Source organism: Rattus norvegicus, chromosome 15, assembly GCF_021556685.1.
Source record: "Rattus norvegicus strain SHRSP/BbbUtx chromosome 15, alternate assembly SHRSP_T2T, whole genome shotgun sequence".
NCBI classification, from domain to species: Eukaryota; Metazoa; Chordata; class Mammalia; order Rodentia; family Muridae; genus Rattus; species Rattus norvegicus.
The window spans coordinates 85,863,359-85,888,956 of NC_141548.1; the positions used below are offsets into that span (position 1 = coordinate 85,863,359).

Here is a 25,598-nt window from a genome sequence, read left to right on the forward strand (position 1 = left end):
TCCGCCTCCTCCGAGTTGTGGGTATCCAGAGGCGGAGCGGTGCCAAAGCGACGTGAAATCCGCTGCTCCGGGTTTTACTAGCAGCACGAGGAAGAGCCTGGACCCTGCTGGGGAAGCTGTCAGTGGAGGCGCTCTTCAGGTAACCAGGTTCTCTCCAGGTGGGAGAACCCAGACCTGACAAAAGGAGGTGACTGTCAGTCGCAGGACTCACAGCTCTGCTGTGGCCTGTACCCAGGTCCGCGCTGCCAACGCAAAGATGAACTGGGCCGGCCGAGTGCTGGTCAGGGCACATTAGCCTTTGGCAATTTTGGGGGAATGGCTGGGGTGGGGGGGATTATCTTTGAGCCTCTTAAAAATAGCTTTGATAACCAGGAGTCACTGTGACTAGCTTCTGTAATCTCAGCAGTCGGGGCTCTGAGGAAGAAGTTCGAGGCTACCCTGGGCTACGTAGTGAGTTCCTGGCCTGGGCTGTGAAATGGGAACCTATTTTTAAAAAGCAAAATACAAATGAAATAAAACTCTGACTGCGAAAAAGAGTTAGTAATGAGTTCACTCATTCCCCTCACCCCCGTGAAAATATAATTAGACATACTTGCAAGCCAGCGTCATTCCCAAATTCTTGCTGTCAGTATTTCTATCAGAGATGAATCTTCTTGCAGTTATTTTTCTCAAATATTGTTTTAGTGGCTCCTGTCTTAACTTAAAGCTGGGTTTTTATATTGACAGTAGTCACCTAGTGACTTGTCTTTTTCTGCCTAGAGTTTTAAATTACCAAAAATGATTCTTGAGTATGACCTGAAACTACAGGCATGATTAAGACGATCTTCTCTGTGCCAAGCCTAACGTTGCTCTTACCATTGTTTTCTACAGAAATGTAACAGCTACTCACTGGACTCTTATATCTTACCTTGAAGAAAGTTCCACCTCAGTATTTGAAACTGCAAACAGGAAGTAGGGAAGTACATTGATTCTAACTGGATGGATAAGGATGCTGAATCTTTATTGGAGCTTTAAATGATAGGCTTATCTAACTTAGATTAATATTTTAAAAGCTCTCTAGACATGGTACACTGAAAGCACAGGCAAAAGCAGACACGAGGAGTCAATATTTTAATACCTGTTCAGCAGGTTTTTTTCATTTACCTTGTTTCTTCACCTATATTATAAATCCACTCATAAATTCTTGTTTTCACGTGTGTCTTCCTCAATTACTACTCTGGGACTTTATTCATAAGCATGTAGCCTGGGTTGTAAGATTTCTGTCCTGAGGCTCCAGGGTAGGAAGTTCCAGACTCCAGTGTTAAACAGGAGGCTTCCTATTCCACCATTGCTCTGGAGTGAAAAAACAAGGCACCGAGGTAGAGGCAGCTGGCCCCTGAAGGTCAAACAGATAGGATTTGCCGCAGGAGCCAGAATAGGTTACCTAAAAGAATTTGAAATCAAGCGACCTTGCATCCTGACTTAGCTTCATTAATATTTATCTTTGGATAAGGTTCCCTTCTTTAAACAATATCTAAAACACTGTCTACCACATAAAGAGGATGGGGGGAGCATGGGGTGTGCCGGGAACACAGGATGATAAATGATGACACCAGACAGACTCTTAAAGCGTGGAAGATGTCTATCATATCATGTGGCAATCTATCCCTGGAAGGGCGACGCACATCGGACAAAGCCTACTAGACTTTTGCTCTGGGTGGGAATGGTTATCTGAGCCAACCCACTGACTGCATGTCCGGGGATGGAGGTAAACAGATGTCATCTGATGAGTGTAGGGTCTCATCTGGGACAAATGTCTAACTGGGGTGCCTATGATATATCAAAGTGGACCTAGCCTCCAGGTTCTCCCAGCGTCTCTCAGCCCTGTTACAGGGTATGACTGGCATACACCACCTCCTGCCCTAAACTTCACCAGCCCAGGGGCTGGGCTGCTCTTCCCCCTAGCCGCCCTTCCCTATATAAATCCAACCATTTTGGTTACCCTGCCCTTTTTGTCTACCCTCTACCCTCTTGGCCTCTTGGTTTCCTGGCTCTCTCCTGCCCTCTCCCCTCTCCTCACATGGTCTAGTTCAGGAAAATGTTCACTCTGGATCCCCCCCCCCACCCCCGCAGATGTCCCCGCCTCTGGCTATGCTCTCATATCTACAATAAACTTTCTCTTCGACCACAGTTAGGAACGTATCCTTCCTTTTCTTCTTATTTTTATTTTATTTTATTTTTTCATTCACAGAGGAGCTTTCCTGGTGAGGGCTTAGGTTAGAGTGTCTAGTGCATACCTACTCTTGCTCTGGTCTCTGGGTTCCGCCCACCTCTTCCTGAATTTCGCTTTGGCCCTTACAGTTCGTTACAGAAACAGACTAGCCCCTTCCTGAGCTTTCTCGGTGCTGACAAAACAGGGCAACTGGATTTTTCTTCCGAAACTAGATGCCACTGGGTTGCACCACTAGGCGTGCGCAGAGCCCCACACATGCTCACTTAGGTATGGCGTTCTGTTGCGGTTGGCAGCGTTTCCTTCCACGGCAGCGGCAGTGGTCGCCCTACTCTAAATTGATAGTCAATGCAACGGGGTTTTTCCCTCCTCCTCTTCCTGCCTCTGCACTGCACTGCTTTTTCCCCACTTGGTTCCTGCAATTGCCACTGCTACTGCCTGGGCTGCTGGGTGCCTTGGAAATCTTCCCTGGGAGGGCGGGGAACAGGACACGGACCAAAAAGAAGAGGGTTTTTGGAGTCACCATTCTACTGTCAAGGGGACGAAAAGGAGGGGGTGAGGGTCTCCATGTCAAATCATGAAGACCACGTTAGTCATCCCTGTAAAGCTTTGATTGTTTGCACCAGAAGCCAAGGAAGAACTCTACTACAGCTAAACGTCCTATGCAGCCCGAGTGCTGGCGGAAGGGGGTCTATGCAAAATGAAAGAACAGAGAGGGTTTGGAGTATGTTTTCAGTCCCTTTGAGCAGCTCGTGTCCTTTGGGTGCTGCCATTTTAGCTTTAGCTGCAGCGGTGCTATGGCTGTCTGTACACTGTGTTCCCCGGGTTGCAGGAGAGGGGGGCCACTCTGGTATAGCCGGGTGTCAGGTGAGGCTGACCCCAGTGCATGACGCATTTGCCTTCAAAGAACAGTGTACAACCAAGGCTGATTCTGCCTTGGCCCGTTTTATTGTGGGCATATTTTTCTGCCTTTGTGGTTGATAGTCTCATTTCTCAAAAGACTAGTCTGTCGTCCTGTAATGAGAACGTGGCTTCATCTTTCACGTTTAGGATTCCAGGTTTTCGCCATTCTTTTCTATTTGGCATTGACTGGGCTTTTTAAACTTTGTCCCATTAACATTTTTTTCTTTTCTGTATGTTAAAAAAAATTTTTTTAAAGAAAGTTACCTTTGCTAGTGTAGTAAATTACAAGGTAGGAGCGTGTAAAATAAGAAAACAAGCTGACTTTCATTTAAATAATCAATATACTAGCTGGGCATAGTCATGCACAGCCATAGTCCCAGAGGAGGAGGCTGAGTTAAGGCAGAAGGATTACCATAAGTCCAGTGAGACCTTGCCTCTGAAATAACAAAAATATCTTTTTAACTAAATATCAATGATAAGCTTCCAACACAGGAAGCATGTATACTATGGAGCACAAAGGAGATTGAAAATGTTGGGTCACAAGTCTTTGTTTTTTCCTGTACGATAACATACAAAAGCATTTAAAAACAAGATTGGTACCCAGAAGCATTTTAAAACAATCTTGGTAGCTAAGAACAATTTGTTGAAGAGGGTCAGTGAAGAAATGTCTCCTTCTTCAGTGACTTTCACATTTTAAGGGTCATAAAATTCTGCATTCTTAGAAGCTGTGATGATATTCCAATTTAAAATATTTCAGATAGCACTGATAGCATAATATACAATATTAATAGCACAATTGTTTATAATAAACAATATACAGACTAACGAAGTAACGAATTCTTCAATGTTTATTGACTTTTAAGAGGCAGTCTCTGACTGTGTGCCCCAAGGTAGCCCCAGACACACCTGGTCTCAGGCTATCTTCTGAGTGACTGGAACTACAGGCGTATCAGGCTTGATATTCTTTTCAATATCTGTCATTCAGGTGCTTTCATCTATAACCATGAATATCTAATGCTTTTTTATATTAGTCTTTAAATCTTCCAAATATTCCTACAGATAACACACTGAGTTACATACTAGGAGGACGGAGTTACATTTGGACGTTTTCACTCCTCAAAGGTTGCTTGCAAATATTACTTCAGGTGTGTGAATTCCTTAATCTATGTGGATGCAAATCACAACCTTTTTGAAAATCATGTTTGTGGTGTATTGCCAGAGTATGCTTTCTTGACCAAGATAGAAAGTCCTGTAAGATATAACTCCACTAAGGGGAAAATTAAACCATACTTTTCAAGTTTGAATGCTTCTCTGTAAAGCCAAGGGTGGTGGTTACATTTGTAGTAGCAACACTTTGGAAGCTGAGGCAGGAGCATAGCTGAAAGCTTGAGTAATCTTGATTTATATTACTGAGGTTAAGTATATTCAATTGTAAACATTTAAACACTAAAGGACCACTGGAATCTGTGTATAGCACAACAGTGCTATTTCTCAAATAGAACAGGAGTTTAGAAATCCAGAGTAGAAAAATAGCCATCCTGATCCCAAGACCCCTTAGAGTATATCCTCCTCAGGGACCCGAGTCTCAACAGTGTCATGGTTCCACCAGAAGACCCATAAGAGCCCCCGCCGGAATATTGAATTATACTTAATTTAATTCACATCTTAGTTCAAGAAACTAGGGAAGAGGGGACTCTGTCTTAGCAAAAGTAACTAACCTATTTCTTCAAAGATAAATGGGGCTGTGGTTGCATGTAGGAATGGAGAGTATGTGTAACATACAAGTAGGTTTTCTTGGTATTTGTGACTGGGTTTTAGCATTAAGTCAAGTGAATCTCTACGGCGGAAGGAGGACCACCAAGACTAGTCAAAGTTGTAACTTGTAGAATAGTCGGTAAGGCACTCTAGTAGCATTGTAGAAGAAGAGCCTTCTGAGCTCCAGCGGTACCCGATTTCCACAGGGGAAACAGCGCTCCCACAGAATCTCGGCTGTGGGGTGGGGGTGCGGGGGGGGGGCGCTCTGCAAGAGAGACTGGGTGTGAGCAATGTCAGGGATGGACTCAATAGCCTCAGCCGCACTGAGTGTTCACTCCACCCCTCCCTTGGGGTTCAGCCTCTTGGCTCTCAGAGCACTGGCTGATGACAGCTCACAGGGGATGGTGAATGTCTGGTGATATGGAGTGTAGTGTGCTCCAGGTAACTTAGCACTGTAATTGTAAGGGTCTGGCCGTTTTCATTAATTTGGTAGCCAAGTCCAGAAGAACCAATGCGTCTCTTTCTCCTTTTTTGCATTTTGATTGGATATTTTATGTATTTACACTTCAAATGTTATCCCCTTCCCCCCCTCTCCTATTCCCCCTTCCCCTTCCCTCTGCTTCTATGAGGAAGCTCCCCTCCCACCCACCCAACTCCCACCTCACTGCCCCTGGCATTCCCTTACACTGGGGAAAGAAGCCTTCACAGGACCAAGGGCTTCTTCTCCTATTGATGCTGGGCAATGCGGTGCTCTGCTACATATGGAGCTAATGCATCTCTTTCTAAATGACCCTCTCCGTTCAATGCATACTTCTAATTAATCTTACGTCTTTACTATTTAGTTCCTAAACATAATCTCTAAGTAGATGTTTGCTTCACAGGTGGCTTCCTGGAGAACATAATGTATGAAATTACTCTAATCAAAAGGCATAAAATTTCAGTGTATTTTTTAAACTTTTTTTTTTCTGAGACAGGGTCTCACCACCCTTGGCCGACCTATATAACTTACTATGCAGATCAGGCTGAGCTCAAACTCATAGACTCCCTGCCTCTGCTTCCTGCAAGCTAGGATTAGAGGCGTTCACCACCACACCCAGCCAAACATATTAATGACAATGTTCATGATACACCGAGATCGTTTTTTTACTTACCGAAAATTACTACCATTATTCCTTTTTTTGTGTGTGGTGTTAAGGATTGAACTCAGGGTCTCACTCATGCTAGGTAAGAATTCTACCCCTAAGATACACTCACATCCCTTGAAAGTTTTGCTCTAAAATTAATTACTTAGAAAACGTTTTTCGGGGTTGGAGATTTAGCTCAGTGGTAGAGCGCTTGCCTAGCAACCGCAAGGCCCTGGGTTCGGTCCCCAGCTCCGGAAATAAAAGAAAAAAAAGAAAACGTTTTTCATCTGCCTGTTACCTCAACAAAGCTGGGTCAAGAGGGTCACAAGTATTCTTGGCCAGCCTGGGCTACAGTGAGTTCACAGACAGCTTACTGACACTTCAATACCAGCAGCAAGGCGAGTTACATACGATGCCTCATGGCTGCAACCCCACCACTTGGGAGGCTGTGGCAGGAGGATTGCTGTGAGTTCAAGGCTGGTCTGAGCTACACATGGCAAACAAAACAAACTGAACAGAAGCAGGAAAGAAAAACAGTAGGAAGAGGGCTGGTAGAGTAATGGCCTAGCGTCTGTGAGACCCACCTATAACTCCCAGGACTAGAAAAATGGTAAAAAGAGAAGAGAGAGAAAAAAAAAAAACTTTTCTCTAAACCTCTTCTTTTTCATCTTTTAAACAACTTACTTTTTAATCATGAAATTTTCAGCACAAGTTAAATGGACATATATTTTTCACAATTAGTTTTGTGGTATAAAATGACAACTGTTTTGTACCATATCCCGTCCCCCCATCACCAACTATTTTCGTGGGGCTTAAATATTTATGATTTTAACCTTTTATGATTCTTTTCCATGAGAGATGGCATTTATATACCCTTATGGGGTACATTATAATAATTTAATACATGCGTATAATATATATTAGTCAAATCCAGGAAGTAAGCACTTTCATATATCTAAATATTAATCATTTTATGTGTTGGGAAGTTTTTACTCCAAATATTTTGGAAGACATCATAAATTGTTTTAACCAACGGTGCTTCACTGTGTCACAGGAAATCAGGAGTCCCCTGTCTCTGTTTGGGGTCCCTTAAATTCTCTTTGCTCCCTTTACCTCAGTTCTACCGAGTCCCTTGTATCCAGGATCCCTCATATCTAAGGTTCCCTGTGTCCAGGACTCCCGCCCCCCATTGTTTCATGAGGTAGGCTTCTTGGTCTCTACAAATGAGTGAGAACATGTGGTGTGTCTCTGCAGCTGATGTACTTCATGTCACTTAGTGGTCTCATGGTTCATTCTTGTTGCTGCCAGTGACAGGACTTCAGAGTTTTTGTGGCTGAATAATTCTCACATGCTGCCCTTTCTTTACCATTTAATCCACTGGTATGAATCTAGATTGATTCCACACCTTTGCTCTTGTGAATGGTGCTGTAATAAACATTAGAACACAAGGAAACGTTTGGCAGAATGCTTTTTTCCCCACATAAGGATCTACTGAGTAATGAAATCTCATTTCACTCAGTAATGAAATGGATCACATGGGAATTTTATTTTTAAAGCATCTTCATACTGGCCGTTGTTTATGTCCCCTAGTTTGTGTCCCTACCCGAGGGAGAGAAAATGACAAACTGTCCTCAGTGAATACAGTCATTCCCCCACTTACATACACACCTTTGCCTCTGATTCTGGCTCACTTCACCCTTTTCTGCACCCTATGATTCTGTGAAAGCCCCCTCTGCAATGAGTGTCACTTAAGTAATTGGAGGTGTGACAGGACACTTCCAGAGTATGCATGAGATTCCAGGTCTAAAGTCCAGCACTGAACAGCAGAAACCTGCTTTAAAAGTCTACTTGAAACCCTTGCTAGAGTGATTAAATCCAGTTGCCACAACAGATAAACCCAAGCAGTACCTCCCAGATCCACTCTGGCCTTTGGATGAACTTCCTTGTGCCCCAGGAGGCTGGCTCCAGGGAACAGTGTCAGCTGCACTCCTTGGAGGCCCCATGCTGGGTCCAGCTAATGAGAGAGCTTTCTCAGGAGACTGAAGAGTGGAGAAGAGGCACGTCAAGGTGTTTTCTTTTCAGATTCCATGCTTCCTCAGCACCTCCAGCAATGGATGAGTCAATTTCTCTCTAGGGCTCCTGCCTGGCAGCTCCTCCTGGACTCCACTGTCAGAACTTCCTGTCTCCCGTGCTCCCCCACACCCCGCTCCCGTGGTCATTTCTGAGAGGCATCCTTTCATTGAAATCTATTGCTTTGCACTATCTGGGGCAGCTTGTGTTCAAGAGAATGTGGCCACTACACCTCACCAACTTTACTCACCACGTAGCCGCAGGCCAAAGCAGGCTAGATAGTATCCTGTACTCTTGGAATGTTACGGGTGGGATACGGAGTCTCCAACAGGAAGGAGCAGGACAGCGAGTTGAAAATTTGCATAAAATGCCGAGAGCCAGGTTTGAAAATACCTTACATCATTTCCCCATGATTCCTGAAGGTAGAGTAAGTCGCAGGCACCCCGATAACCAGCAGGCTGAAAAGTGACAAGACTAAGGCATGTCTGCTGGCTTCTAAATTAATTGGCTTCTCTTTATTTTAATTCTGTACTTTACTTATATAGTATTGACTAAAAACATGTTCTCTGAACCCAAGTAAACTCACGCCTCTTAGCAGTAGCATGAAGAGCAGAAATAAACGAATGAGAAAATACAACATTAGGGTTTCTCCAGTTATTAGGGTGTATGATTCTTTTATTATTATTATTATTGTCTCTATCTTTGTTAAATTGGGTATTTCTTATTTACATTTTAATTGTTATTAGAGGTGTATGATTCTTATGAGACATATAACATCTATCTTTTCTCCCGCTGAAATACTTATTTTTGCTTTAAACAAATCATTAGGAAGATTTATATAGGTATTAATATATTTTGTTTGCATATCTTCCTATGTGTAGTTTTGATATATCCACCATTTAATATTTGAATTAACCTAAAATTATTCCTGTTTTAAAATTAAATCATTCAAAAGTATTTCCCCCATGTTGTTATTCCTATTAAAAAAATAAAAACGTAGCTATTAGGCCTTTTAGTAATCCCATCCTAGTATACACATATTTTACCCTACAGCTTTCTTCAATGTTCTATTCAACTATAACTACCCACAGTCTGTTTCTGTGGTGGTCTGTTCATGTGTGTGTTTTTTAAGAATTTATACTTTCATGGTATAGATAATTAAATATTATCATTAAGCTAGTCTAGAAATCCACAAACCAAATAAATTCACTTTATGTCTTTTGTCGTAAGCTCTGAAAAATGTTACCCCCTGTTTCTAGTCGATGGAAACTACCTTCTAGCTAGTGACAGATGTTGACATTTGGTTCTTTTGAATGGGTGTGTTTCTCTGGTCTGGATGGCAGATGCTGCCCGCCTGCTTTGGTAGACACTATACTCCTTGCACACTAGACAGACCATTGTCTAATGAACAGATGCTCCCCTCCTGTTGAGGTTAGATAGGTGTTACCTTGAGTCTGCTAGGGGAGCAGAAAGGTGATGTCAGCCTTCAGCATCAACTCAGGAGCGAACAAATGAGAGGCTCGGCTAGTTACCACTGGCGTAAGTGTATTATGGGCAGAATGCAAGCCACAGTTACTTAGATACTGTTGCCACAGTAGACTCAGATAAATGCTAAATATCTGTTGTCTTTCTTAGCATAATTCAAGGAGGGCACAAGGAGTCCATTTTTATATCAAGTTTTGTCTAGATGACTTATAAATCTGATCACTGCTGTGGGAATTCACAGAGAGAAATTTCCTGAATAAGCCATCGATCACATCTACCTCAGTTTTAATACGGTCAACTATGTCAGGTTCATTTCTAGTAAGGCAAAAGTTAGTTTTTTTTGTGGAAGTTAGTGCCAATTAATCATTCATATGTAAAATACTGGCATCATGCAACACTGGAGACTGTTACAGCTATTTTTTTTTAACATGTCTCCTCATCAATCCTTTTCTTCCCACAGAAATTATAAAGACTTTCCTCAATGGTGTAAAAAGTTTAATTTTGTATAAAGAAAAGTATAATTATAAAATGAGATAGCAGTAAATCCTAGAACTCAGCTCATTGATATTATTTATGATATAGGTTCATAGTGAATTTGAGTTAATGTCCTGAGAAATTCTTTAAATCTTACTTAATAATCAATGTAAGACTCCTAAAAAGTGAACTTGACATTTTCTAAATATATTCATAAAATTCAAGAGAAAAAACAATTTTGCAGGGCTGGAGCAGTGTCTGAGTGGCTAAGAGCACTGGCTCTGGTTGGTGACCAGCACCCACATGACTCATAATCCACTGTAACGCCAGCTCTGGGGGGGATCTATGCCCTCTTCTGATCTCTGCTCACACAAATATACATTCAGACAAAACATCCATACACATAAAATAAACATAAATAAATTTTGAAAAGATTTTGTAAAGAAAATGACTTTTGCAGTGGAAGCATTGGTGCCAAGTGTTTGCATCCACTCTTTCCCTACTGATTCATATCATAGGCATTTATCACAGACCAGAATCATCCCTAAGACAGATTCTCTTTACTCAGACATAAGATTAACCAGACAGGCTAGGTTTCTGGTCTCTAGGCAGGGGCACTAGATCCAAACCACCCTTCCACCCATCACCATGACTGGCCCAAGGGTCAGTCCATGTTTGCCTCCTTACTACCCCCTACTCCCTCTTCAGGGAGGACTCATATTTCCAGCTCTACTGGTTCTCTGTCCTTCCCTGGGAGGCTCCTAGATTCACAATGCTAACTCCACCCTGTGATCTACCTCAAGACCTACTAAATGATTGGCTCCTGACTTCCTGGCCAACCCCCAATCCCTCCTCTTTAGGTGAGGACCCCAGACATTCCAACCACCCCACATCCTTCCTTTAGCCCTTTGGGGGCATCTCTATGCAAGAGGCCCACTATTCACACCACTCCTCCAGATATGGACCCTATGCTCACACCAACAATTATATACACCCCACACACACACATTCACGCACAGACGCATGCATGCACCATTGATAACACATTACTTGCCTCAGAACCATGTATTCCTGCCTGCCTTGTGGTTCCCCCTCTGCCCCTATCTCCTTAGGTAGGGATCTTAGACTTGCATGGACAACTTTACTGGCTCTCACCACCAGAGAAGTCTTGAGAAACTCCCCTACACTCCTGAAAATTGACTGCGAACATCTAATCTCTACAAGGTCTGCTTCTGAGAGAAGGTCTACTTCACTTAGCTTGAGCCAAACTGGGACTGCTTCTGACACTCTGTTGGAACATGAACACTGAATCCCCACAAGACAGATCCTAAGCCCTAGGAAACTCGGCTATAACCTGACAAGTAGGGTAGCAAGCAACTCAACTTTGAACGCCCACACAACAAAGGGAAGACAAGATTGCCAAACTGAGAAACACTACCAATAACCGAACTCCAGAAGCCTAGGCCCTATCAAAAAAATAAATAAAAATAATCAATAATCATAAATGACCGAGACAATAAAGTGTCGTGGATTGCCCTGGTACTGTTTGTGTTTTGGTGCTAAGTCTGCTTCCCCAAGAGGGGCTGACTGGGAGAGGGAATGAATCATGTACTCAGGTGACTTCATTGGAACCTTCTCCCTATTTTAACTTGTAAAATAAAGGCTACAGCCATTGATTGGGCAGGGGAAGGGAGGTGGGGCTGAAGAGTTGGGGGGAGAGAGAGGAAGGGAGATGAGAAGAAGGAGGAAGAGGAGGTGAGAGGAAGATGGGATGAAGCAGGCGGCCTGGAGAAGCCGCAAGTTCTAAGAGATCTCCTAGCTGGGCATAGAGTAGCACAGTGGTGGATCTGCCCAATCTAGGCTTGCAGTCTGTATTCATGTTAATTGAGCTATGTTTTCCTTGCACGGGCTTATTTGGGTTGGAGAATTAGTGTTACAATAAATATCTGCCAAAAATTAGCATTCTGATTGTTAATGTTCCCAGAGAAAGTGACTTAGATAATATAGAAGGCCATGCTTCTAAGAGTCAAAGAATAGCCAGGTAGTGGTGGCACACGCCTTCCACCCCAGCACTTAGAAGGCAAAGACAGGCAGATCTCTGAGTTCAAGTCAAGCCTGGTCTGCACAGTGAGTTGCAGGATAGTCAAGGCTACACAGAGAAAACCTCTCTCGAAACAACAACTAGAGAGAGAGAGAGAGAGAGAGAGAGAGAGAGAGAGAGAGAGAGAGAGAGAGAGAGAGAATAAACTTGATCAAGAAATCAAGAATATGAGCAGTGTCTGAAGTCATCAAAACACCGTTGAATGAAATAAATAAAACAATGTCTATTAACAGAATGGAATTTTAAAGAGAGATAAAACCTCCAAAGAAAAGCCAATGTTAAAAGAAAAATCAGGAAAAAAACAGAAAGAAAAACCTCTCAGAGGAATGCGCACAGGTTGAAGACAAGGTAGAGAAGCTGCAAAGCCTGACCAAAGCTGGAAAACAGAGTCCAGGGGGTCTTTTCCTGTTGCTCCTCACATTAAACTCACTGACAAAGCAACTTAAGGGCTTTGACTCCCGGTTCAGAGTTCAGTCAGCTCGGCAGGTTCCTCACTCTCAGCAGAGCTTAAAGTGTCACCTCCCACTGCACCCAGTCAGTAAACAGAGAAAGGAGTCTGGGTGAGCTTGCTGGAGGGCAGCTTGAGCTCTCCATTCTCCAAAGTCCAGGATCCCCGTCATAGGAATAGGCACTACCCCCAGTGGGTGGATCTCCCTCCTGTGGTTGATGTAGCGGATCTCCCACAGGTATGCTCAGAGGCTCTTCTCCTAGACTATGCTAGCATTTATCAACGTGTCAACTAATACCAACCATGACAAAGCCATTCACAAAAAAGAGTATCTCATTTTTCGAAGGCAGTTCTGAGTCATCTTTGCCTCTTAGGTTTTATTTTATGTAGAATGTGCTCTATTTGAAAATGAACTCTTTTTAAAAATTGTTGCAAGATTTATTAATGTGGCACTCAATTTCTGGTAGTACACATCTATGCTACAAAAAGAAAATTCACATTTCTCTTAATTTTTACTAAATTTCAAGTGTCCTGATTGTATCACTTATTTTTTAAGAATTTATTAGTTTTAAAATTGTATGTATACATGGGGGAGTGATTTGTGCACATAAGTACATATACACAGAGCCTAGACAATGTTGGATCTCCTGGGCATTGAAATTGCAGGTGTCTGGACTGCTGGATGTGGGTGCTGGGAACAAAAGGGGAGTTAGCACGTAAAGGTAAGTTTCATTCTGATATTTCAAATATATGTATGCATGTGCACGTGTGTGTATATATGCATGTGTACATGTGTGTATGTGTGTTTGCTTTTGTGTATGCATGTGCAAGTGTGTGTATGTGTAATATAGTAGACAGACCCAGTCATGCCTTCATTATCTTCTTTTCCCTGTTCCCTTGTTGACCCCACAAATAGCTCTTTTTATTGTTTTCATGTAATATTTGTGTGTGTACATATGTGTGTATAGTTAAATACAGAGTTCACATATCAAACTATGTAAATTTTTCTTTCTCCTCCTGCTATTACCCTCTCTTTGTTCCTTCCTACCTTGAAGAATCTCTTCCTCTTCACTGTCCCATTTCTACATATATCTTTTGAAACTCTCTCTGTCCCATATATGTATGTGTGTATATGTGCATTTATGTTTATTCTCCATATCAGAGAAACATGAAGTATTTGCCTTTCCCAGTCTGGCTAATTGCACTTAGCATGATTATCTCTAATACCATCCATTTGCCTGCACATGACACAATTTAATTCTTTTGTTGTTTGTGACAGGGATTCTTTGAGTAGTCATAGCTGTCCTAGAACTCACTCTAGGTATGCATTCTAAGTAGACGAGACTATCATTGAACTCAGACATCTATGTGCTTCTGCCTCCTGAGTGCTGGGATTACAGGCATACAGCACCACTGCCCAGCATCATAATTAAATTCTTTAGAGACGAATGAAAGTCTGTTGTGTGTGTGTGATTTTCTTTTCCTGCTGATCTGTGGATGAGTATCTAGGGTGTTTCCATTTGACTATTATGTATAGTGCAATGGTAAACTGGATGTGCCAGTTTTTCTATGGTAGTATTTGTATTACTTCTTTGGAGAGAATATTATTCTGCATACTTATAAAGTACTTCAGTCCATGTGTGATGGGATGGGAACATCCTGATTGCCTAAGAGTTGGACCTGAGAATCCTTAGAGGCTGTGGAAATGCCTTTGAGATGGTACCTACCATCTTTCAGACTATACTGCAAGTCTTAGGGTCAAGGGAACACCAGACAATGAGTATCTGCCAGTCTGGTAGATGGAGAGGAAAAGAAAAGGGAATGAGCTAGTTTTTCTAAAAAATTACTGATAGTTAAAAGAAAAGACTGCCATTCTGTTTCCTGGGAGAAAATTCTTTCTACATTCTCTCACACACCCATGTGCCTTTCAAGTGATGTGCAAACCACCTTTTTTTTTTTTTTTTTTTGCTATACAACCCCCATTAGAGTATGTCTTGCTATGGTTTGTGTATAATTTACACCCCAAGAGCTTCTTATATTAGAAGCTCAGTTCCCAGTGTAGTGGTTGTCTTAGGGTTTTACTGCCGTGAACAGACACCATGACCAAGGCAACTCTCATAAAGACAGCATTTAATTGGGCTGGTTACAGGTTCAGAGGTTCAGTCCATTATTAAGTCAGGAGCATGGCAGCATCCAGGCAGGCATGGCTCAGAGGGAGCTGAGAGTCCTACATGTTCATCTAAAGGCTGCTAGCAGAATGTGACTTCTAGGCAGCTAGAATGAGGGTCTCAAAGCCCATACCCACAGTGACATGCCTACTCCAACACGGTCACACCCACTTCAACAGGGCCACACCTAATAGTACTACTACTTGGGCTGAGCATATACAAACCATGACAGTGATGTTGAAAAGTTGTAGAATATTTAAAGTAAACACAGTGGATACTGGGGATACTGACCTTGGAGGGAACCAAGTAGTTCAGGACCTCAGTTAGGGTGTGTGTGTGTGTGTGTGTGTGTGTGTGTGTGTGAGAGAGAGAGAGAGAGAGAGAGAGAGAGAGAGAGAGAGAGAGAGAGAGAGGAGATTGTTTGAAACAGGCATTCCTGGCTCCTTATTTTCTGGCTTCCTATCTTGATGCAATCTCTCCTTCCCATATATGCTCAATCATGATGCCACCTACTGTGATAGTTCAAGTGGTTAGAAAGGGTCATTGACAGTACTGACATCTGACTATTGTTTGAACTGATATGCTGTTTGGACTGTCAGCCTCTAAAACTGTGAATTAAATAAATCTCTTTATTTCTATATAGAATATCCAGCCTCAATTGTTTTGTTATGGAAAGAGAAAATGAAAAGAATGTGATAAAACATAAATGTCTCCTTCTGAAGCAAAGATTAATCTCACTAAAGGTTGATATTAAAATATTCAAGTTCACTGCTGTTTGAAAAGGGGTCTGCTATGTAGAAAAGTTATTTTGCATTTGTAATCTTCCTCCTCTGGTCAATGTAGAACTCTCTAGGTAGCCCAGGCTGGCTTTGAATTTGGAAAACCTGTTGCTTCTGCTTCCCAGGTTCTTTTATTACAGATATGAACTACCACATCTGGTTGAAAGTTCTTGCTTTGATATGTAACCCACTTTATATACAGATGTCCTCTGGCCCACTACTTGTAGGAACCACCACAAAATCAATACTCTGAATACTGGCTTCTTCAGAGACTTAAGCTGTTTCCTGAGTCCATAGCTGTGTGCATCCAAATGACATCCTTGAAGTTAGGGTAGGATAACATTTTGCAATTACAATAATGTTGTATTTATATTCCTCATACTTTGCAAGAACCTGCTTGGGTGGTGGATGTGATATTTTTTGTTTATGCTTATCTGAGCACAGAAGAAGGGAACCAGAAAGACTATGGACACCGAGAAGAGTTAGAGTGATGAGTTAGCAGACCACCATTAGATTGGAAACACAATTGTCATTGCCCAAAGTAATATAGCATAACAACAGCAAGCATGCATCTCACAACCGAGAGTGTGATTTAAGATGGACTTACTCACTTCTTTTCTGAAGGTTCTTCAACTAGAATAGCTTTGGCACCTTTAATTTCCGAGCCAGTGGGTCAACCAAAACCATGTAGGTTTCTCATGGTAACAACAGTGAACAAGAATGTGCAAGCCCAGATGATTCATTTCCAAGTTACTACCTATGGGGTGTTTGTTAAAAATCCACCAACCTCACACATGACCTCACAGTCAAAATAAAGTTAATTAAGGAAGCAAATATATCTAAGGAGCAAAGAAATCCCATGTGAAGTCCTCGCTGAAAAAGTAAGGTGTGTATATAATGTTTTTAGAAAAACTATGCAAAGTTAGAGTACAGGCACGGGGAGGGCAGTGTACTAGAGCAGAGCGTGGAATGCAATGGGAAAGTGAGTGATTCCAACGGTGCTTCTAATAGGACTGATTTTCTCTGGGCCCAGTGAGTAGGACGGGAGGCTGCTTAGGATCACTTCCTGCCAGAGAAGATTGCTGCAATGGCTGAAGCCTGTGGGTGTCCCACAGAGAGTAGTAGCGTGTGAGTAGAGAGAGTAGAAGAGAATGAACTGGAACTAGGTTACCCACATTAGGAAACTATGTCGTTTGAAAGCCCAAGGAACTCACAGGGACCCCTGGGTGAAAGCCAGCGTTTTAAACGCATGTAACATATTGTGACCAGTGCAGAGACTGAAAACTGGTGCGGAGAGGACCACCGCATGGATGCAATCTCCCTTCATACCACTTCTCATTAAAACTGCGTCTTGAAGAGAAAGGAAGCAGAAGAGTAAATGGACTGCATTGCTCTTCCAGTCTCTACCAACCCAACCAGAACTGAGGGGAGGAGGAAGAGAAAGAAAAGAAAAAATGGCTGGATGGCCCTTACGGCATCCGGAAGCCCTAGTGCTGTCACTAGCACCTTGCTGGCTGAAGAAAGCAAAGCCAACCCCATCATGCTTCCCACAGCGAGCCTTGGTGAGCCTGGGGTATAACATAATATAATATAATATAATATAATATAATATAATATAATATAATATAATATAATAAAATAAAATAATATAATATAATATAATATAATATAAAGTGTTTCATTTTTGTTGATCAAAGAGTATTTAAGGACTATGATACTTATTCAGACCCCGCAGAGATGCAAGTAATTATGAAAAATAAATGAATCCGCAAACTGACACTGCTCTTTTTATAAGTAATATAACCATTATACCATCATCAGTAAAAAGTGTCTACACCATGGCACTTAAAATTACTTTCATAGCCTTTTTATTATAAAACACACAGGTGTACTCATTTATAGAAAAACTTGGAAATGTATTAAATAAATCCCATAACTCAGAAAAAAATAGCTGTTAATATTCTGTCCCATTTTTATTTACTACTTCTTCCTTTGTGTGCATATGTTTCTAAAGGTATTTCAAGACTAGACAAGTCTGCTAGCATTTGTATCTTTTTAACTTAAAAACTAATTTTGTTGTAATTTTTCTAGGTATTTGAAAAAGTAATTTTGATGAATGTACCAAGTAGCATCTGAAAATAGACTTTATTCAACATTTTCCCCGTTTGTTGTTCAACTGTTTCCAACTTTGACTCTCTAGGCGATGTGGTGATTTCTAGTGTTCCCCGTGATCTCCAGTTTTGTGTTGTGCTACATTCCTGAGCAAACAAATCTTCTTTTCAAGACTTTGGCATATGGATATTGCCTAGGAAAGATGATTTCTCTGTCAAGCCCCAAGGACAATTATGGAAATATCTATGTCATAGTACTCTCACTATGAGTAAAATAAAGATAAAATAGCCAACATTAGATGCAAAACAGATGGATCCTTGATTTTATTTTGTGATGTTATTGTTTATTCTCTCTCTCTCTCTTCTCTCTCTCTCTCTCTCTCTCTCTCTCTCTCTCTCTCTCCTCCCTCCTCTCCCCATGCACACGTGCACACACTTACACACATATGCACACACATATACTATACACAGTGCGTATGTGCATGCACTTACATGTATGTGTGATCCTTGTCTCTTGGAACTGGTCTTTCCTTTTGTAGTTCCCTCTTCCACAGATTAAACCCAGGGGCTCATGCATATTGGATAGTATTTCCTTGGCCTCACTCAGTAGTCTCTTGTTCTTAGCACTTTGACCAGTTAAGTGTCTCTACACTCACCCCTTTCCATGAATATAAATATATGAATATAAATACATAAATATTCAGAAGATGGTTTCACATGTCCACTCAGCAAAACAACCAGGGGACCTGTGACCTTCCTAGTCATAGGCTTTTGATGAGATTTAAAGTACAAGCATGAATTTCCTCCGGTGGGATAGCCACCAATCCTATCAAAAAACGGTTGGTTACCTTCCTGAATAGTGCGCCACTATTGTACCAGCGGGTACATCTTGCCTGGAAAGTCAGTATTACAGCACAGAGTCTGCCATTGGCTGAGACCTCTCTGATAACTGTTCTCTCCAGCAGCTTACCTAGCACCTTAGCACTGAGAGATACCCTGAAGGGAGGAAGCTTCCAGCTTAATTGCTGCATGCCCTACAATCAAAGTATATGGTGTCTTCATCTTACCATACACTTCTGGCGGCAATCAAGAGCAGTGCCAATAACTTGTATTGTCTTGAGCACCTTTAGGGCAGCAGTTCTCAACCTTCCTAATGCTGCAACTCTTTAATAGAGTTCCTCATGTCCATGTAAGGTTATTTTCTTTGCTTCTTCATGACTAATTTTGCTACTGTTATGAACTGTGATGTAAATATCTGATGTGCAGTTGGTCTTAGGTGACCCCTGTGAAAGGACTGTTCAACTCCGCCTGTCAAAGAGCCATGACCCACAGGTAGAAAACCACTGCTCTAGGTCCTCTTTAATCAATTCCTGAGGAAGTATCTCATTCTTGTTACTAAGACTTTTGTTTAATAATAAGTAGTTTTTGAGAATGACGCCATCCACTCATGCAGGGTACCTCCACAAAAATGCTCTTGCTTAGATTGTATTTTTAAATCAGTTTATGAAGCAGTAGGCTTCCTTATGGTTTTTTTTATAAACTTTTTTTATAGCATTCCCTCCACTCTCTCCCACTTCAATAGCCAGGATCATAGCTTAAACCTTTCCACCCCCAGTATTTCCCCTTCTACATTCAAATTACATGTATTCTATTATCCCCTACTCCACTCAACCTTTCTTTGTCTCTTCCTCTCATGGACTCTTTACCGTGAGATTAAATCAATTAATTAATTTATTCATCTAAATATTGTTTTTCAGACCCATTTGTATTCATATTTAACTTGTCTAATTTTACATTTAAGATCTGAAGATCTCAAAGATTAAAACAGAGACTGAAGGAACACCCATTCAGAGCCTGCCCCACATGTGGCCCATACATATACAGCCACCCAATTAGACAAGATGGATGAAGCAAAGAAGTGCAGACCGACAGGAGCCGGATGTAGATCGCTCCTGAGAGACACAGCCAGAATACAGCAAATATAGAGGCGAATGCCAGCAGCAAACCACTGAACTGAGAATAGGACCCCTATTGAAGGAATCAGAGAAAGAACTGGAAGAGCTTGAAGGGGCTCGAGACCCCAAAAGTACAACAATGCCAAGCAACCAGAGCTTCCAGGGACTAAGCCACTACCTAAAGACTATACATGGACTGACCCTGGACTCTGACCCCATAGGTAGCAATGAATATCCTAGTAAGAGCACCAGTGGAAGGGGAAGCCCTGGGTCCTGCTAAGACTGAACCCCTAGTGAACTAGTCTATGGGGGGAGGGCGGCAATGGGGGGAGGGTTGGGAGGGGAACACCCATAAGGAAGGGGAGGGGGGAGGGGGATGTTTGCCCGGAAACCGGGAAAGGGAATAACACTCGAAATGTATATAAGAAATACTCAAGTTAATAAAAAAAAAAAATTTAATAAAAAAAAAAAAAAAAAAAGATCTGAAGATCTTATGAAGTTTAGCTCAACCTCTGAATTTATTTTGGCTACTGAGTTAGTTTTCTAGCCTAGAAAATAAAAGCTTTACATGATAAGTAGAGACACTTTAGTTCAAACTAATTTCTAACCCTTACTAGTTCTGGGATGTATATCCACACTTCCCTGAACCCTAATGAGCTCAGTCGTGGAACAGAAAGGATTATTGTAATGTTGGAGTGTGTGTGTGTGTGTGTGTGTGTGTGTGTGTGTGTGTGTGTGTGTGTTTAACTAAAGGAGAATGAGGAAATCTAGCACACATTGGACATGCACTGTTCCATTGCTCTACAATCAAACCAAAGGACAGCAGGGAGAGTCTCAGCTGAATTGTGATCCACACAGAAACATGACCATTTGGTGGCTTTATCAGTCTCTTCTAACAGTGTGTTCGCTTTTCTTTTTATGATGATTGCTGTATTTTCTGCCAAAGGAGACTGAAATCATCTTAAGCCAATATATAAGACCCATCTTTCTATAAACCACTTCCTCTTCTTGTTTCCTCTTTAATCATTCTACATGGTGACTCAGCACTCTCTCTCTCTTCCCCACTCTCCCCCCACCTTTCTTTCTCTTTTTTCCTTTCTTGCTTCTCGTTCCTATTCATTTACTAAGCAGAAGTCCCTCTTTATCCTTAACTCTGTGCTACCAAACTAATCGCAGACAGCACCTCAGTGTACTTGCGTGGCATGCTGGCTCTCCACTGAACTGCTTCTCAGGACAGAGAAGTAAGCTTCCCTTACGGGTTCCAATCTGTTTCCACAGCAGCAGTGAATCAGCTGGATGAAGCCTCACAGTGAGTTTTTCAGGTGATATCAACTACAAGACATAATCTCCATTTTTTATGAAAATCTAATTTTTTTTTACTTTAAAAAAAAATCTTCGGAACAGCCCCGCTATGCTCCTTGTGGAAAATGGTGTGCATTCGCAGAGAGTTGAAGGTTTGTGTTTGGGATTGACACATCTGACATGACTTTGCAGTCCACTAAATATCTCTGAGAGTCTTCCTTTATGGAGGATTCCTGACAGGATATGTCCCCAAGGCTTTATTGACTTTACAAATCAAAAGAATTCTCTGTGGATAACCTCTGATATCCTAACATAAAGCACCACAACTGGGGTAGGACAGTGTGTGCATCCCGGCTAGGTTTCTATCGCTGTAATAAACACCATGACCAAAGCAATTTGCGGAGGGAAGGGTTTACTTCCTCTCACAGACTTGCCTACAGACCCCAGTGAAGGATGCGTTTTCTCAGTCGAGGTTCCCGGATGACCCTAAGCTTGAGTCAAGTTGAGAAAATAAAAGATAAAAATCTAGCTAGCATGTTGTACATGCTCAAAACTTTCTGTTATAAAAAGTTTAAGTATCAAGATGAGGAGGTGGAGTAGAGAATGTGGAACATAAAAATTAAAAAAAGTCATTGTTCTAATTCTTAGATTGGTGGATTTCATATCTGTTATATTATTTTCACAATTAACATCTTTTTATGGTATTTACTTAGTCTTATTTATATTTAAGTGGAAATATTAGATACAGTCTTAAGATAAAAATGTAATTATGTGTGTGCATGAGTCTGAAGGAAAGGCATCCCTGTGAGGACAGTGCTAGCAGAGACCAGAGACGTCACACTCACAGCGTTTGGAGTTCTGGCTGGCTGTGCACCCTCTGCCCACATGAGGACAGGGAACCGAATCCCTGTCCTGTAAGACCCCTATGGACTCTTAGCCACTGATTCATCCCTCCTGTCCCAAGAACTTACCTTTTCACCACTTTGTATTCAAATGTAAAGTTGAATTATACAATAACATGTCTGATTCGTACACTAAGTTTAGCAATTTAACACATTGCCATTTTTTAAAAATAATATTTCTATCTGCATATCTGCATGTATATACTAATTTTTGCTGAGATGGTTGAAAGGCATTTGAAACTTGACTGCTAAACACTTTCTTATTCAACTTGAAAGAACAATAGGTTCTTCTTTATCATAAGGGAATCAATGCTCCAAGTAAAGTTAATGATTTCATAATATCAATAATATCCAGTCCATCGTAAAATTCATATGGTAAGTTAAAGACATATCACTTGATCACCCTGAAAACATCATGCTAGTGAGAGAAGTTAAATATATAAAAGGCCATATGGTGTGGTTCTATTTATACGAGGTTTCTAGAATAGGAGAACATATAAAGATAGAGACCTTAGTGTTTGCCAGAAGTTGAGAGGAAAGTGAGAGTAACTACTGGATGTGTAGTGCAGCTCTGCTTTTGGACCAAGTGAAATGCTCCGGGATTATATCATCGCGATGGTTGGCAGCCTTGTAAGCACAAAGCAAAATTCCTACGTTTTTCAGCATTCATTAAGATTCTCTCTTGTCAAAACCTCAGGGCAATCGCCATAAAAAGAGAAGGAAATCAAATGGAGAGCCGCAGGAAGTGAGAGAGCTAAGGGGAAAGTAATCTTTCTTACAAGTAAAGCACACTGGCATTGCAGGGCAGCAGGACAGAGAGAGGTATCAAGATGCGTGCATGAAAGGAGCCAGCAGGAAGAAGCGGAAACCCCACCAGAGCTGACATGCAACAAAGTACGTGCAGAAAAAGCCCACATAAATGTCATAATCTGCTTGGCACCGAAACCATCAAGCCATTGGCTTTTCTCTAGCCCTGGCCCACTTCCAGCACCAGAGGTGCTTTTCTTCCTTTAAAAACGTCTGTTTCTGCCACTACTCCTTATCTGGGGTCTAATCCCCTGTGGTGAGGCACAAGAACATAGAAATATCAACAGATACCCTCTTGGTCCTAATCCTTTCCTATAACAGTAGTATTATATCGACACTATGGCACTCAAGGATTCTGGCTAGATGTGGCATTCATGGTTTTAGGAGACTTATTGTGTGTGCAACAGAATCTTCAGTCACTTCATTTCATTCTGTGGAGGGTCAAGTAAGACTGTCAAAGTCCCAGTTCTAACAGGAGAGGGTCCATATGCTCCCTGGTTCCTGGTAGATGTCCCAGTGTCCCAGTGACAATGAAACAAAGAAAAGTTTATCGTCATGGCTTTAGAAGGATCAGCTGACCTCTCAGACTGCAGATCCCTTGGAATGGAAAAGTACACGGCTCCAACAGAGAGACCTTTAGACTGACCACCTGACAGAGAAAAGAACAAGCATTTTATCTGGTTGTTGGAATAGCCCAAAGTCCGGACCAAAAGAAGTTTTACCAGCCAAAAACATGGACATTCTTAAGAAATATTTTCCTTATCGCTTGAAATTTTTCCATGTAAATTTGTCCTTGAAGGCATCATGGCTCCCTGTACCTGACTGGATTTTGATTTTTTACTGTTAGGATAACAAAGACAAAGGGAAGAGGTGCATTCCATGCACTGTTGACAAAGGAGAAGAGAGATTTTGGGTTGGTAACAGGTTATGGATTCAGTACATGAAGACTCCTATCCCTATGAGGGTCTCTTTCTGTTTTACAGCCAAGACTGAAGACCAGTCACAGGACCAAAGTAATATTGTTCAACATGCCAAACAAAAACACAGTCCTTACCTTAAAAAGACATGGACATGCTTTGGGGTGGGAGGGGTGTTTGTTTGTTTGGTTGTTTTTCTGGAGTCGATCACAGTGGCCACTGTCCAGGAACACAGATATAGGTTGTCCCGAATATGTCCTGCAAGGTAAGAATTCATGAAATTTTTACAGTAACAGCACAAAGAAAGCCTCATAAATAAAACACCTTTCAGTTATGCTGATGAGTACATGAGCCACATAGGTTACAGCAAAGTGGGGGAAAGGCTGCTGTGGTCCTCAGAAAACATCAGATGGCATTTGTAGTCTTTGAGTAGACTAGAGGTCTGTCTATGCGTCCCTAAGGAAGTACCCTCGTTGTTAGGATGTTAGGTCACATAATGGAGTAGGCAACGAGTGGCCATTGAAGGTGCAAAGTAGCCCAACACCGTTTGGCTCTGGACCTGCAACCTAACCGTCTCGAATTACTGAAGCTCTAATCAGCCGATGGCCCTTGGAGAGCCTTTGGGATAGGAACAGGCTCTTCAGGAACATCGTTAACAAGAAGGAAAATCTTCAGTTTTAGTGCCCGCAGATTCCCGAACTTTATCCTGTGCTCCACACATAGGTTACAGAGCTAATTCTAGATTAAATCAGCTGGAACGTGTCAGTCTCTGCCTTACATTCTCTCAGCTTGAGGAAATCCTCACAAGTGTTAAGTGTACATGAATCTTGCATATGGACTTCTGCTTGCTTTTTTTGCACCCATTCCAACAATAATGAGATATTTACTACTCTTGAAAGACAAAATTGCGGAGTATTACCAAATGGCAAAGCAAAACAATGGTACATATTATGGGAACGGTGCATCCTGACAAGGGTCACTGAAAATATTAATTATAGGAAAACACACTTTGCAATTTTGTTGTGTGTCATTGTATATTTTTAAATTGGTTTAATTTCTATTTTTAAATATACAAATTTTCTCCTTTTTCATTGAGAAAGAAGCCCAATTAACAGAAAGATGAATGTCAATTTACATAACAACAATTCTCTTGGCCTTAGAAAAGCTTAGCATTTGGTTTTTCTGTAAAAGAATGTCTCAGTGGGATGTATGCATGTTTTTAATCTGGATTTTTTGGGAAACTCCTCATTATCTTTTGGAATCTAAATTTGAATACATAACATGTCACCATGTTCCTAGCTGACATGGCTAAAAATGCCTCTTCATTTTTTACAGTTTGACCCTATGACGTTGTCTGCCACCTTTTCGGTATTCATTAGTCACTGATAAAGGTCTTTCCAACGCCACTCGAATTAGCCATCTTTTTATATCTTTGTGTTTGACTTCCCTTTCCTGGGTATTCCATGCCTCTTCTTAGTCTGGTCACTTTTTACTCATTTTTGTGAACACAGACATGCTTCTCTTATACAGAACTAATATTCTACACACCGGGACATGGGGTCCTACAGTGATTTTTCTCTGTGCTTAATATACACCCGAATGAGCACTGATGTCCCAGGAGTCTTCTGACTGTGTAGTTAGACAAGAAGGCAGATGAGCAGACAGGCAGCCGAATAGGCAGAACTCCTGGCCTCTTCCACAATCATCCAATCCCTTCCTTCTTTTGATTATTTGTGGTGTGTGTGTGCGTGTGTGTGCGTGTGTGTGTGTGTGTGTGTGTGTGTGTGTAGCTATCTTTACATTGTCATGAAGATGTACCTGCCTATGTGTGTGTACCTGCCTGTGTGTGAGTTCATGTATATGTGCATTTATGTGAATGTACACTTACATAGAGACAGATGACAATATCCAATGTCTTCCTCAATCTATCTCTACATCATTCTGTTTATATTGTCTTTATTATATTTCCACAAATCCTTAAAATATTTTTGAGGACAGGATGTCTTTTGCCCTGGGGTTCATACATCTGGCCAATGGGTTCCAGAGATCCTTTTCTTTCTTCCCCAACAGTGCAGGGGTGGCTGGGCA

The 25,598-nt window shown here is 41.6% G+C and overlaps 1 long non-coding RNA gene across 19 annotated transcripts; it reads left to right on the plus strand.

The window, feature by feature from the left end:
- Positions 1 to 82: 82 nt before the first annotated feature.
- LOC108352959 (uncharacterized) lies at positions 83 to 20,085 on the plus strand. 19 transcript variants are annotated; one of them, XR_015639027.1, is made up of 6 exons: positions 83 to 139; positions 871 to 951; positions 4,172 to 4,257; positions 13,236 to 13,291; positions 16,786 to 17,078; positions 17,717 to 17,934. It is a non-coding gene; the product is annotated as an uncharacterized LOC108352959 (long non-coding RNA). The 19 variants fall into 19 exon arrangements; XR_015639040.1 differs by having other exon boundaries at positions 16,917 to 17,078; XR_015639028.1 differs by lacking the exons at positions 871 to 951; positions 17,717 to 17,934 and adding an exon at positions 19,429 to 20,085.
- The last annotated feature ends 5,513 nt before the right edge of the window (positions 20,086 to 25,598 follow it).